Source organism: Bidens hawaiensis, unplaced genomic scaffold, assembly GCF_021521415.1.
Source record: "Bidens hawaiensis isolate Kalapana, Puna unplaced genomic scaffold, B.hawaiensis_p1.1 tig00006086_1, whole genome shotgun sequence".
In the NCBI taxonomy this organism is placed as follows: domain Eukaryota; kingdom Viridiplantae; phylum Streptophyta; class Magnoliopsida; order Asterales; family Asteraceae; genus Bidens; species Bidens hawaiensis.
In genome coordinates, this window is record NW_027491405.1 from 1,498,525 (window position 1) to 1,511,760 (window position 13,236).

A 13,236-nucleotide genomic window follows, 5' to 3' on the forward strand; every position below is an offset into this window, starting at 1 on the left:
CTAGTACACAACATAGCATACATGATAGAGCCAACCGCAGAAGCATATGGAATTGCTTGCATACGTTTAGATTCAATGTCCGTTGCCGGATATTGCAATTTGCTCAACACGGTTCCCTTAGTCATTGGAACAGCTCCTTTCTTGTAGTTTTCCATTGAGAAGCGTGCCATTACTTTCTCTATATAAGTACTTTGACTTAGCCCTAGAATCCGCTTAGATCTATCTCTATAGATCTTTATTCCCATAATATATGCGGCTTCTCCAAGATCTTTCATTGCAAAACAAGATTCCAACCATTTCTTAACTTCCTTAAGCATAGGAATGTTGTTTCCAATGATCAGTATGTCATCCACATACAAGATGAGGAATGATATAGTGCTCCCACTAGCCTTTCTGTAAACACAAGGCTCATCTTCATTTTTGACAAAACCAAACTCTTTGGGTTTCAACGGTGGTTCGGAACGAAAACGGATAAATCTTTTAAAACCCGTTTTAGTAATTATTTCGTTTGAATAGTTATTAATTAATATTAATAAACTTGGATATATGAACGAACTATAAAAACGCAGTGGAACGATTAAACGATTAACCCGAACCAAAACCGAAAACCCAAAACCCGGATCCGATTACAACTTTATACGAATACGAATAATAAATAATAAACAACCATAGTTAAGTTTGTCGATATACCTCGGTTATCGAAACCGGGACGACACACCGAAGGATTAACGAATTGAGCTAGAGAAAACGACACAATCGAGACCCCAACTGAACTCCGGCAATAGCAGCACCTATGGACGGCGGCGGCACGGCTGCAACAGGCGGCGGCTCGGCGTCAGATAGATGGTAGCGGCGGAGGACAGACGGACAAAAGCAGAGAGCAGCAATAGCACCCAACTGTAGCAACAAGTCGCCGGAATCTAGGCTGCCGGAAAAACGAACTCGCCGGAATCACCGATGGTCGCTGGAAAAACGATTGGTGAAGCTTTGACAGTGCCGGAGGAAGTTCCGGTGACCAAATGGACAGTGGGTGGTGGCTAGTGACTGGGGTCGGTTTTCCGGTGGCCGGAAAAAGGCGCCTGAATTTCGATGGAGGCTAGGGTTTGCTTATTATCTTGGTCCTTCTTAATAATAACATGTTATAGTATATATAGTATTATAGTTAGGGTTTAATCAAATTAAAACAATTGGGCTTGAGCCCAATTAACCAAACAAAGCCTTTAACCATTAACGGTCCATCTAATTTATTGTGTCAGGCCCAATTAACATTTAAGTGGGTTTATATTTCGTCACCATCGGTGTAACCCATACCGGGTCACATTCGGGTTGGTCCGCGTTGACTTGACCCGAACCGACCATTAAATCCCAAACATAAATAATACTAACAGCCTTGATTTGAACTTTGAAATTATTTTGGTGGTCTATTACTAATTGATATATTAAACTTTTCAAATTGATTAATATTGAAGTTAATACTTTTGAAAGGTTTGAGATAGTAACTGAATAGTTATTTTTCTTCAGTGTTGAAAATGTTTTCTTAGTCAACAATATTTATCCAACATTCAAATTAATATTTACAGTTATGTTTCCTTTAGTTTCATTTCTTTCCTTTATCTCTTGATTTTTTTCATAAAAAGATGGTCAACCACCATTAATGCTATTAAAATAATATTCATCTCCATATTTGAATGTAAAAAAAGTCGAGTAATCCCGACCTAGAAAGCAAAATTATCTCTTCCAGAAACTTGTGTTTACCAATATGCTCGGTTGTTGTCTTTAAAAATAAATTACCACGTGCTTTAAGAAATTAGATAATTACAGGCGTTCTAGTTTAGGCGTTCGAGTTTACACTTTTAAGAAACGGGTGACTTATATATTATTTTATTTTATCGAATACAAAATTGTTACCTTTATCGTACAGATAACCTATAACTGTTAATTTTATTGTATGGATGACATATATATATACGTTAATAATACAATACGAATCGTGATTGATATGAACCATTAATCTTTGATATGATTTTGATTTCTTATGAATTGATATGATACATTTTTTACCCTACTATGATGAATAGTTTTAATTTTGGATTTCATTATATATTTGACATGTTTTGATTGTTTTTGCCAGTTTTGTTAACCCTTTCTACAATTCAACATATCAGCAAGATATTTGAATTATAAATTTAAAAAAATATTCAGGAGCATGCTACTATTTTCGTGTATATACCATTGAGAAAATGGTTAGTGTAACGACCCTCGAAAATAAATAAACAAGAGTTCGAAACCTCAGACTCACATGACAAGAACCGAAATAAATGCTAGGGTGACTCGGCAAGCCTGTAAGGCTGTCACGATATGCGACGCCTTACTCTTAAGGTCATCGCGATACACGGCGACCTAAAAAAAGCTATAAAAGGGAGACGATCAATGTGTTCCATGGATTTCATCAATGCCAATGCACACACAATACACGTTATTATTTTTGGTATATGCATATTCAGTTCCAAAAGATTATTCGTCTTGTAACGGATTTATGATTACCCGGGCAAGAGATGATCCCGAGTGCCTGACTAAAGCTGGGCTCGTCTCAAGCGTATTTTTAAATCTTGATCTCAGATTGCGAGTTATTTCACAAGCTTGACCTCGGTCGTTTATTCTTCATTATTTAGTAACTAGTAGGAGTGCGGCGGGGAGCGACTACGAAAATTTGCAACGTCGTCCCCTTGTGATATATCAACTTTGTAACACCTTAGGCAAATCACACATAGAATCATGGTCGTAAGAACTTCTTAGCTCATATAGAATGTAGCGTCTCGTAAATCTTATCATTTTTTAAGATAAACTCTCATTAAAATATATATAAGAAATATATATTATCATATTATTGCCCACATTTCGCACCTATGATATGAACCAAAACTGTAAACTTTATGTCATCACAATAATGACATGTGAGTGTCCGCTTTTCCTGGGTTATAATGTGGAGACTTGTGATAAATGGGAGTGTATACACATAACCTTTCATTTTAAACTTTATATGATTAGACCGCCTTAAAAAAATTATTAGAGATGGTAAAGAATTTGTAAAAATCTTTGCTAGATTCGAGTCAAAAGTAACATATCATTTTAAATAAAATATTAGTTATATTATATATTTACTATATGATAAATAAAAAACATTCTATTCCTTAAATTAAACTTAATCAAATATCATCACATACAAACCAATATCCACTTAACAACAATAATTATATTTAACAAATACAATTAGTCAATACATCCTATCTCAAAAACATGCCAAAATATACGCATACATATACAGCCTGATCAATTTCCATGTTTTTTAACCGTTATAAAATTAACATCAGTTTATAAAACAACTACTGTACATGCTTTGGGGTCCTTTTGAAGAAACTTGTCTCCGAGATACCAATTGTGTTTACCATGTCCAGTATAAATTATCAAAATCATATATTTCATATTATTATTCAATTAAGTTAATTAATGAAAAACCTGAATAAAATAATATAATAATTAATGTTGAGCATGTGAAAGTCTGAATGAACTTTGAGTACAAGTTTGACCATATAGTCAAATGAACAATCTAAATAGAAATGTAAAACTATTATACTATACAGTAATTTGTGTTGAGGTCCAATCAGTGGCTGCCACATGGTAGTCACTAAGTTTCTTTTTTTTTTAATATTCAGAAATCTGTTATAGTATTAAGTGTTTTGAAAGTAGCCAAGGTAACAAAAAAGAAGGTTGTTGTGGTGGTGGTGTTGTGTTGTTTCAACCAATAGGTCTCAAGGTCAAGCCTTTTTCGACCCGATTTTTTGTCCTTTTTTTGGTTTGTTTTTTTTTTGGTTGTTTTTTTGTTTTTATAAATAGAATAGATTTTTGTTTTTATAGATTTCATACTAAATCAATCAATGAATGAAATAGTAAGGTGTTGTGTTTTTTAATTTGTTTTAAATATGTTTTTTAATTTTCTTTTAAATATGTTAGTTTGAGGAATTATTTTTTGAGTTTAGGTTTGGTACCGTAAATAACATAGCCGATAGCAACCGAATTCGCACCAACTTACAGAAACAACGCCGGCTTCATACTAAATCAAGCAATGAAAAAGTAAGGTGTTATGGTTTTTTGTTTTTTAATTTGTTTAAATACGTTAGCTTGAGGAATTTTTTTTTGGGTTTAATTTTAGTACCGTATATAATATATAGCCTATTGCAACCGAATTCGCGCCAACTTACAAAAACAACGCCCGGGTGTTACCAACACAGAACAGCCCCGACGCAACGCGCCGGGTAACAACCTAGTTTCATTTAAATGATGTTGCAAAAATCTTTTCTTGAAACAGTATTTTAAACTCAAAAAAGTAAAAACTTCAATTTAATAAAGTTTACCAAACTACCCTTTTCATATTTGATTCAAATATAAAACATAACCATGTCTTATTAGAATAAGCGTGTTGGCAGAACACGTGGGCACGAAGTCTCTAGAATGTTAGGCCAAAAACAAAACAGCTTGACTAAACTAACATCCAAAGAGATTGGCATGAAAAACATTTGCAATAAATAGACATGAAGAAAAGCGGTTTTCCATACATTAGAAACTTAAGTAAACAAGTATAATCATCAAAAACTTTAGGAATTACATTTTTTTTTATCCCTGTAACCAGTGAGTAAATCTAAACGGGTAGGGTTGACCCATACAGGTTAAAAATCAGTAACGAAACTTGCATAATAATATAATATTATCTTTAAACTTGTGAACTAAAGCGAGGTCAACAACACGAACACGTGAATCTGCAGATGTAATGACCGCTACTGATGTAGTACCTGGAGTAAAGTGTAAAAAGTAAATGAACTTGCGGTTTTTTGAATTTGGTTATTTTGAATCTAAAGTTTTCTAAAAAAGTTCAGAATCAATCAAAAAAAAAACATTTAAACCAACATTTGAACATAGCACTAAAGAAACCAATATGAATACCATATATAATTCACCTATTTTTATCCTAACCATCTATCCTATTTATATAAGAGGAATACCATTATACCTTCCAAAATGCTGCCACAAAAATCCGAATAACCCGTCTGAACTACCAGAGTTGACCCTCCCACTCTTTTATAAACAAAAGCATGTTATAAAAATAATTTGTTTAACATGTTTAAATAGGTTAAACATTACCTCAAAAGTTTCAATTTTAGAGATGGACAGTTCCGGAAAAAGATTGTACCATTCCCCATTGCTCGATTTGACTTCTAGATACTTTTGAATCGCCGATTGAATCGCCATTAAGTTTAAATCTGCCTATCGGTGGATTGATTTTTGGGAACAAAGCAGGTAGGATCAAGTGATCAACTCATCTTGCTTCATTTAGCCTGTTAGTCAACTTAGGTAGAGGTGCACATTGAAACCGTTTAACCAAATGAAACTCACGACCCGACCCAGCCCGAAACGGCTTAGAACCAGTATTATAGGCAACCAGATCAGAGCCGATATAATCGTAGGTTTGAGACTGGTGTATAATCCCGCTGCATGTTATAATTAAAATAAACGATTAATAACAAATCAACACAAAAAACTATAACCAAAGTAGGAAACTGATTAATAGATGATACAAACTTATGTATACTAATCAGTTTGCTTAGAAAAGTTTGGGTTGTCAACATGGTAGGTTAGAAAAGTTTGGGTTCTCAACATTGTCTCGACCATAACGACAGGTGGGGCCGTCTGTTCCAAGGGCTTACTTCAAACACATCAAAAGAATATTCGATTCGCTAAAGTTTTAAGGGAAGATCGATCAATCTTAGTATTTATAACAAAATATTAAAAAGAAGAGTTAAGGGACTAAAACTAATGATTCTTTTCATCATCCATAATTGGTCGGATCCTTAACGAGGTCGTGAATATCACATCATGCAGAAAAGTTATCCACGACCTAGTATTTAACATTTAATTACCTTAAAATTTAAAAGTAAACAAGATAATGCATGATAAGCGGTGTCTTCAGTACTATCCATTACAAATAAAAATTCTAGTTGACCACCATTAAGAGAAGTTAACTATCATAAAATCATACAATTGTGAAAATATGCCAACCTTAAGAAATAGTACAGAAAACCAATACCCAAGAAGGATGCACAAGCCAGAAAAATATAACATATCAACAATATCATTAAAAATGGTACAAAAAAGCAGTACACAAGAAGGATGCACAACTATGATAAATATAACATATTAACAATACCATTAATTGATAATGATTGTTAGTGGGTAAATCATAAATGGTGATCTTAATTAAGACAGATGTAGTAAGACCTAGTTTTAAATCAAAAGAGAGATTTCAATCATAGTATGTGATCCTTAGCAAATGCGTTAAGAATGTTCATACCCTAAAAAAAATCATCTTGATGTCAAACCATGCGAAGAAGTAGCATTCTTATGTGATAAAATTACATTTATGTGGTTAGTATGGTACATGGGTTATCCAGTTGTGCATATTGTGTTCTCCAAAACCTTTTAAAGGCATTAAAGCCGTGACACCTAGCAAATGCAAAGTGGTTGCAATTTTTCAAACATTTTTTCACATGTCTTGTTTCTTGGTTTCTACAATGGCATAGAATAAAGGTTTGTAAAGTATCAAATGAGGTTTTACCAAAATCGTAAAATACACAGAAAATGGGTTTATAGCAAACGCCAAATAAATGATAAATAAGAGGTTAGAGTATTAGAAACCAAATGGATCCCTCACACAAGCTGCATCAGCCCATCTAATCAACATCCTTGCAACATGAATATTACCTTAGTTTATATAGGAGTTTTTAAAATTCAACATTGCATCAAAAGTATTAAAGGTGTAGAGTACAGTGTGTAACTATGAGCACCTTTATTACTTCCAATTACAACAACTGGAATCTGTGTACAACAAATCATCAATTAGTGTAATTGCTAGGTTGTTATTATTTCTTTAACAACAGCAAGATCGAAAGGAAAATTGTAGCAAACACATCAACTTAACAAAAAGTTCATTGCAGTATGTGGCATCCAAATATGCTAAAGATCCTAATTTAAGAACACATATTCTAACACAACACGAACTAAACGTGTGGCGGGTTTGCGTGTCCGGAACAACAAGTTTTAGAACAACAATCTAAACATTTTGTGTTTGTGTCGGCACTGATTGTTCGCCGGTTGACCCGTTTTACAAATTTAGTTGCTTTTGTTTTTTTTCTTTTTTGTAAATGTGTTCTGGGTAATTAGATATTCCATCTAAATAAGACTTCAAACTATTTGATGCATCGCCCGGTATAATAAAACAAAAGTAAATCTCATGTACATTAGCATGAATAACATATGTGTTTGGTATGAAAAAAAATAGTACTGATTGGTCAATTTAAGCCTAACATACATAAATGTTTGTAGAATTTAGAATATACCAGGCCTCTTGCTCAGTCATAGCCTTACTTCGTATAAGGGCTGCATTTTGTAACGTTTGTTGAGCAATACCCGATTTTGTTGCATCTGCAATTTACCAAAACAAACAACATAAATTATCATGTTATAATAGGTTAAGAAAATTTTAGAAATCTTTAATTTTTTTTATATATTTTATGCATGTCTAGCCGCAACATAAAACCCGACCCGGAAACTTTAAACTCGAACCCAAAAGTACCTGTACTAATGAACCCGAATCTAACAAACCCAACACGACCCGTTCTAATTCGAGTCGAGTTGCGATTGCTATATAAAGGGTTTCAGACAAACCAAAATAAACCGCTTGAAATAATAGTTGAAATAACACCGACTCTATAAATAAATGTATCTGAAAATGTTTATTTATTTCAAGATATTAGTTAGTGTTAAATACTTATTATATTTATTAATAATAGTAAATTACAAAACCTACATAAACAAAATGTTTAGGTTTAATGTGTCCATCCGTTTATACATTTTCTTCACTAAAACAGACATATTGGATTATGTTTCTTCTCAGCGTAACCAACATGGCATGCATAAAAATCTAAAAAAAGCTTGTTGATTGCATTTTTTTTTCAAACTTCCTACATAAAAATGATAAAATTGCTTAGGCTTGTAATCATATGGTGTACTTCCTAAATTGTTAACCACCCATAAAATAACGCAATACTAATTATTAAAACTGACCAACAAAAAACATATTCTCACCAAAAATTAATCAATTAAGTCCTAAATTAAAACCAACCATGAGTGTGTTCAGTACCGGTCCATCTTTGGCATACAGAAATTGTGTTGCCCTATTCCAATTTCAAAATTAAAACAGTTATAACAGATGGGATGAATTAAATCGATTGATTAATTACCGATGAGAGAATGAGAACCGATGCGGCTTCAATGGATGTTGGCTTCAGTTAGCATCTTGGGTGCGTTTCAATTTAATAAGAGAATGATAGCGGGAGAGAAAACGATTGGCATGAAGAGGAAGAGGAGGAGGAAGAGGAAGAATAATTAATATTCTACAGGAATTCCTGTGAAAAGCTGCCTATCTATATTACAATGTAATGTAGTAGTATAGATAATTTATTTTCTTTTTAGTAAAAACTATTTAGTGGCGGACCTAAGATTTTTTGTCACCGGGTCCCAATTTTTTCGGTTTACAAAATTTTCGGGTCATTCGTTATTCGGGTCGGGTCGAGGCGAGGAACATAATAAAACACGAAAATATGGTGTCATCGGAAACGAGTAAATAGAAAGGATCTAGATTTGACTTTTAACTTATTTTTATTCATACTCGAAAAACATAAAAGAAAGCTATATATATAGTCTTACATACATGACCAAAACCTGAAAAAATAACTTTAACACAAATAAATGATTAATTATAATATACATACACAATATAAATAATAAAATAATATGCAAAACTCATGTTGCCATTATATATGTTGTAGGGTGATAATGACTATATGGAAGAAAAACACAAATATCCTAACTAAATAACTAATATTGACTAGGATATATAAAAAAAAGAACAAAAACATAGTATGGTGAGGCTTGAACTTGCAACCTCTCAAAGAAAAAGTAAGTGATTTTCCACTAGACCAGTTCAGTTTTAATAGTATGGGTTCCAAGTATTAATTTTTATGGGGTCCATACAAAATTTAATATACCGTCTCTAAGTAATTTTCAAAAAATATTTGTGTCTCGGGACCCCGATCAGATGTACGTGGGTCCGCCCCTGATAGTGACTATATTTATTAATATATGTTATTTTGTTTTAATTAAAAAATATGTATAATGGTAGTATTCATTATGTAGTTATTTTTTATATCATGTAAGAATTATTATATGCATACGTGCAATAAGGGTTTAGATCGAAAGTCGCTAAAAGTGTACGCTTAATGTATATAACTTTCTAAATTTTTTTATGTACAAATATCATGAAGAACCAACATATTAAAAAGTTCATCTATATGTTAAATTTAAAAAAAAAATGTGAAATTGTTTTTTAAAACAACTTGGAACCGGGAAATCCAAATTGTTTTAGAAACAATCAGGATAATAAGAAATATAAGCTATGTTAGAGAAAGTTAAAGAAGGCGCAAGAAAACCAACAAGAAACTTAGGTTCCAAGTGTTTTAAATAATAAATCACTATTTTTTAACATGTAGAGGGGTTTTAATCAGTAAAAAATTGTTAAAAGGATTTTTGTGAGAAAGTAGAAAATATATTGTTTTTTATGATGCATGTCCTTGTTTTAATAAAAAAGCTATATTATTGTTGTGATTTAAAGTTCTCATATTTAACACAATGATTATATATATGTATAAGAAATAAAATGTTGCATAAAAGGTGTTTACATAATATAATTCTCTCATTTCCTTCTTCTGAACGGGTAATGATGGATCATGTGTTGCCTCTAGCAGAAGGTGAAGTTTGAGAGGGTGAGAGACAACAGGTTCTCAAGGGTTTTGAGAGTTACGTGAGATTGGACTTGGAGTCCACATCGTCATGAGGCTTCTAACTGCTTTATGCATGCATACCTTACGTACATGCTAGCTAGAGGGGTATTTCCGGTATTTGGGTTCCCACTATGTCATACCCGGCCCGGGGGTACGGGACGTATCATTTTGATATGAAATCATATCAGCGGAAATATGGATAATAAAAGCATTTGGACTTAAAGCATAAATATATTGATCCTACAATGGTTATATCAATGCAAATACAACCTCTAATTACAAATAATTCAACAATCTAAGACTTCTAGATCGGTGATGATGCCAATATATCGTTTAAAAGTATTCAAAAAGGTGTTGATTCTATACTCTTAGCTATGTCCACGAAAAGGCTTGACTTCTAAAAATATCTTTCCAATGCCCAAGTTTCCAATCACTCCTTAAACAAGTAATGCCTGAAAAACATGCTAAAAAAGAAAACGTGTGTCAACTAAAAAGTTGGTGAGTTTGCGGTTTTGTTTACTCAAAATAATGAATAAATTTGAGTGAAAAGTGTTATGATAATGCAATTTTAATTAACAAGCCACAACTAAAGTCCCGGTGACTAAATATAGTCACAATGTTCATTCATACCCTGCTGAAAAGTATGAGAATGTTCCAGTCACATGCCGCAGTGGCCATGTATCTGAGGGTTTTACCGAACCAACAGAATTATATCCCAAACATTGGGGTCTCCCAAATAGTATATTATCCACATGACTGTAGGCTTTGCAAAGTTAATAGTTGTGTTTTATTGGGACCGTTCAGCATTTCATCTTATTAACAAAAAGTTTACATTATCAATGAAGTTCATGTAAACCCAACACGACTAAATAATGGTTTCACATGAAATTTATAATAAGCAAGTTTAGGAGCATGTTCCATCCCAAAAACTTTAAATAAAAAGGGATTGAACGAACTCATCACCTTTGCGATTTAAATAACGAATAACACGGTAGGATCGGTAGAGAAAAGCACTGGTTCCATGGTTAACAATGTTGAAAACTATATTCATGTATTATTTATTGTTATGTGTATAAAATGGCATGTACTATGTTCGGTTTTCTATAAGACTAATTTCCATAAAAAGAATATTTTGGTCATCTTAACTTTAAATGTAACGAGTACTTTACTTGTGTTTGGTTTCCAAATTCCAGCAATGAATGATATTTTTGAGAATTACTTAGATTAATTCAGGTTGGGTGAGATTAAAATGCTACTTTGATAACTTTGAGCTTTTAGTCCTTATAGTTTGGTTGGTTAAGCTTTTAATATAATGTTAAAAGGTAAGGATTCTTTCTATTTCAAAGGATGAATTTCAAAATTTTCGAGATTCCAAGTCCTTATATGGTGGTTCTTTGATCCAACTCTAATTGACAAATTTATTTTCCTATGCACACTTCACTCTTCGGTCACTCCCGATAACTAGTTTCTAGTAAACTTTAGGGGTGTAAAATGTGGGTTTCGGGGGCATATACTTTTGTGAATCCACTTTTCCTAATTTTCCTAATATTTCTCCTTATTCTACTGGAATATAAGTGTCTTTTACTATTATGGCTAAAAAGATGTTGGGTTTCTAGCAATAAGTTATGGTTTTAAATATAACAAGCTTTATCACCCGCGCGTTGCGGCGTGCGGGCCTTATTGGTATACACGGTTGTAGATACAAAACGCGGCACTACCAACTATCTTACAAAGTTGAAAACGATTTACAAACAAATATTTAGTCATCCATCATATTGTATCACCATTGTGACTATGTTGCATTCTAATTACTTATGACTTGAACGAAGAAAGTAAGTCTTACTCTTTTGTTAAAACCCTAAAATATGAGCACTTAAAGTACATTGTATCCCAATGCAACACAGATGAAATTCCAAGGAAACTTATATGCTAAGGCCCCCTAATAAAAATTGAATGTTTAATCACTTACAAAACAACATAATTCAACCCCTAAAAAACCCATAACAACAAAAATAAAGTATTAATATTTGAAAAATAAACGCATAATGAAAGCAAATCCTAAATTACCGGAATTCACAATCGCATGAAAAGACATCAGGTTCAAAATCAGAATCAAACATCATACGCTTAAAACTACCATCATCACAGCCTTATGAATGAAACCGATTCAAACTCACTTCTATAAACGAATGCAAGCGACCACAACAATATATTAAAAACAACAACTCTAAATTGGAGGCTCAGTTGCATTATCATCATTGCCCTTAGAAACTAAACTGACGGAAAGTCGGGTATAAAGTTGTTGGCTAAACAGTGAAGAACAACTGGCTTGGTCCACAATAGGCCACAATTGCCACCATCACTCTACCGCCACCAGGAGTTCAAAGTCGAAACCCGGCAACGACATACAATCAAAGGCAACTCGACCATCGCCAAAGGTTCAAAATCAGAATCCGACATAGGCAAAGCTTATGAGTTAAGTGCAAGTTGATCATCATTAATCATCATCAGTTGCACAAGATTAAAAAGAAGTTGTCTCCTATCTAGTATTCATTTAACTTTCAAATTCCAAGTTTTTACCACCTTCAAAAGCAAAAGATATATCAAACAAAGCAAACTGCTCAAACGCCTTCTGTAACAATAGAATACAATGAAGTCGGCCACACCCTGCTTGTACTCCGTTGAACAACAACGTGATTTAGGGTTCATACCACAAATATGAAACCACCCACGACGACCACTACTGAGCCAGCACACCTACTCCGCCGCCACCAAGAGTTCCGACTCGGAACCCAACAACGACAGACGACGCCCGCTAACGGTTCACAATCCGAAGTCGGCAACGGTAAAGGAACCGACAAAGACAATGACAGATGCAGTGACATACACGTCCATGGTGCCAGTGAACCACCACCACCGAGTCGCCACCAAGGGCTCCAAATCACACCGACAGACGACGTTCTTCTCCGGCCGACAAACCACCGCCCAGTGGAACCTGGCAATGGTAAAGGAGGCCAATTAAAGACCGGTATATAAAGAGAGAAATATCCGGTGGTGAACGTTGGTAAACAGTGAGAGACTGATGAGCTACTATAAGAAGTGGTTAGTGACCATCCAAGTGTACGGTGGAGAGCAAAGGATTTCATGGATAGTAATTATGTGAGAGGAAGTAAATGTTAGTGTTTGATATAATGGCGATACGAGTTTTCTATTAGAGTGTAAGAGTTTGATGTCGGTTGGCCTCTCAAGTTCGAATCTTGATGGCGATACGAGTTTTCTATTAGAG